Below are 3,557 nucleotides of genomic sequence, written 5' to 3'. Positions count from 1 at the left end.
ACATGCATATCGCCGTCATCAATCCTGTGCACTATATCGTTAGCGAATGTCTCTCGTGCAGCAATGGTAGCGGCGCCGAGGGGTTGCCGCGTTTGAATTTTGTATGGATAGAGGTGTAAACTCTGGCGCATGAGACGATACGTGGACGTTGGCGTCATTTGGACCGCAGCTGCAACACGGCGAACGGAAACCCGAGGCCGCTGGTGGATCACCTGCTGCACTAGCTGCGCGTTGCCCTCTGTGGTTGCCGTACGCGGTCGCCCTACCTTTCCAGCACGTTCATCCGTCACGTTCCCAGTCCGTTGAAATTTTTCAAACAGATCCTTTATTGTATCGCTTTTCGGTCCTTTGGTTACATTAAACCTCCGTTGAAAACTTCGTCTTGTTGCAACAACACTGTGTTCTAGGCGGTGGAATTGCAACACCAGAAAAATCCTCTGTTCTAAGGAATAAACCATGTTGTCCACAGCACACTTGCACGTTGTGAACAGCACACGCTTACAGCAGAAAGACGACGTACAGAATGGCGCACCCACAGACTGCGTTACCTTCTATATCTTTCACATCACTTGCAGCGCCATCTGTTGTTGAAAATTGTAACTACTGTAATTTCGAAAGTTTGTCCGCCTAAAAATGTACTGTTGTCCCAAGCATATTGCAACAAACGGTGTATTTCTATCGCTGCTCGTTTAGTTTTTATTGACGTTTCAAATATACCGGTCATTTTTGAAACACCCTGTATAAGCAGAACACCGTGTCAGCACTGACAGTCAGTGATTTTAATCCTGAGAAGGATAGCGTAGACAGTTATCGACAGCTCGCGTGTTTTATTCGAAGTGACACGGCTTGTAAACCTAGAAGATTTTAACGAAGCATACCATTACGAAAGATTCTGTGGACATAAAGTTTTTCATAGTTTGCCCATTTTTTTAATTTTTCGTTTAGGTTATATAATCCTAAATCTTTCCTTGTATCCTCAACTCTTATCCCTTTTACCATCTTCACAGTTGCAAAATATCAAAAGTATCGCTACATTGATGTTGATTCGCTATATCAATCAAGTGATGAATTATTTATCGGTTTCTGTAATTGATGATCGTAATCGGGCTATTGCTAATTTCTGTTTTTTCATCAGTAATGGTAGAATATTTATTTGTCACGTAAACTCTGCTTTTTACTGTTTCTGTTAATCGTTTTTTGCAGTTTATGACGTGCAAGACGTAAGTTTATGTGCCTATGTGATAAATTGTCATTATGGGACTCGTCAAGTAGGACTCACGTAATACAGAAATGTCCCAAGGAGTCCAATAATGCTGCTGCCTCATGGGCGTGCGCATAAATTTGTCCAGGAGGTGACGAGATTCTTAATTTGCTGTTTTCAATATAACTGATTGGCAATAATGATCTCCGCACTTGCGTCCAATCCAACACGTGTGGGATATGATGGGACTGCTCAACCAACAACTTTTACAGAACTATGTGAACAGGTCGAGCAGGCATGGCATGACGTATCTGAGTACAGCATTCGCCCTCTGTACGATCGACTGGGTCTCAGAGTCAGCACCTGCATTGCAGCCTGTGGAGCTTACACCACTTAGTAATATGAGGGTTTCAGCATGGGTCGATAGCTGGTACTTCAGAAATGCTTGTTCTTGATCTGTAATTATAATTGCACTACTTCAAGTTGCTACTATAAATCTTGAGTGGATTGGTAACCTCTAAAACTGTATAATGATTATTTTTCCGGCATTGTATTATGTGTTGCTAAAGGATGGAAATTTTATGTTGTAGAAACGTGTATAATGATTATTTATCCGGCATTGCGTTATGTGGTGCTAATGAATGGAAGTTTTATGTTCCACAACAGTTAAATAAAATTTTAGATGAATGTTTCATTAATCATAACGTTTGCTAAAACTGCTCATTCCATATTCCTATTGCTTAACATCATCATCCTCGCAGCTGTTTTAGTACCTTTACTCCTTGGTCTATCAGTTTTTTTTCTATACGTTGCACTGAAGCTACTTCCTTCTCGATTCGATGCTCATCGATTATCCGCAGTATTTACTCAGTGGAGATTCCAGCTGTAAAGCCCAACTTCTCGACGATGTAAGTTTTGCTACATTCCCATCATTAAATCCTGTTACAGCTTCCAAAACAGAAGACTTCGCTACCAAATTGGAAACAACCACAGTCTTTAAGCATTCGTTTCCGATATGACCACTGAAGTTTTCATTTGGGTTCTTCATTTCGCCATGCAGTCACTTTCATAGCGGTTGTGCCGAAGCCAGCACTCAAGGGGTTGGTACAATGGCCGTTGTAATCTCATCAGGAAGGTTATCTTAACGTTTATAAGCTTCCACACTTCCCTTGCTTTTCAGAAATTCGCGCTATTGATTAGAACATAGATCATGTTGTTGCGTATTGTCTGTCAACTAGTTATGATATCAAATAGCTCATACTGCATTCTTCCTACAGTCCAAGTCTGCGAGATTATTTGTGATTGCACGATCATAACATAATTGTAGGCTGCCAGTTGTTTGTTAGCCTTCATTTCCTCCCAGTGGCCTTGTATCCTTCGGTAGCTTGCCTTCACTGTCTGCGACAAGTCTTCTGAGTCGACGTCGTGCACCCATCCTCTGCTGAGTATGGCCTGAGCACTCAAGTTTTTCAGTACTGCGGTCTTGTACATAGAACTCACTTTCAGCTATTGTCTTAAAGGCACTAGAGCCTCTGTCTCCTAAATACTGTATGTATCTTACACCATACTTATGCAAAAACCAATGGAAAACCACTTTCATTCCTGGAGTTTCCTTCCCACCATTAGAGTCTAAGTACTTCCTGCTACAAACAGCTTTGTGTGTTTGTAGTCTTCTGTTTCTTTACCAGCATCGTTATATTTCTCGTGCAAGCAACATGTAGAATAATATTTGGACGATACCTATAAATCTAATAATGTTCCAGTGTCGATACTAATGACTGTTGAACCTTAGTGAAGGATTCCTCTCTGTACCGAGGGACTGTGAAACAAAGCTGATATACCTTAGGCATTGGTTGCATCACAATTTTCTTGCGTAGCACTTTTATGCTGTCTTCCATTATATCTGCATGTGCAGTGAGAAAAATTGCGTTCATTGCAGTACAAGGGAGTGGAGGACCAAGAATGTTTAAAGGTTTACAGGCAGGATCTTATGAGCGGTCAACGGTGAAGTCAGTAGTGCAAAGAAGGTTTCCACCTTGTCTTCCAAGTCCTATATAGCTTAGTCCATAAGTAAATCTCGTATTGGCTTCATTCTATTACTGACCTTTGATGCCTTGAATAGTGTGGCAGCATCACAGACACACATTACTAGACTGGCAATAACGGATACAGTATCACTGGTGTCGCTGAAGCCAAGAACTGCAATACGGCACACGCAGGAAGGGCAAACAGCTGTCTGTTTACTAATACGACTGTTTTATTAGTATGATATAAGTATGTTATCTTTCGAGTTTGGAGCCGGTCGCAGTGGCCGAGCGGTTCTAGGCGCTTCAGTCCAGAACCGCGCGACTGCTAC

This window comes from Schistocerca nitens, chromosome 4 (assembly GCF_023898315.1).
Source record: "Schistocerca nitens isolate TAMUIC-IGC-003100 chromosome 4, iqSchNite1.1, whole genome shotgun sequence".
Lineage (NCBI taxonomy): Eukaryota > Metazoa > Arthropoda > Insecta > Orthoptera > Acrididae > Schistocerca > Schistocerca nitens.
The sequence above is the reverse complement of the archived record's forward strand: the minus strand, read 5'-3'. Positions refer to the sequence as shown.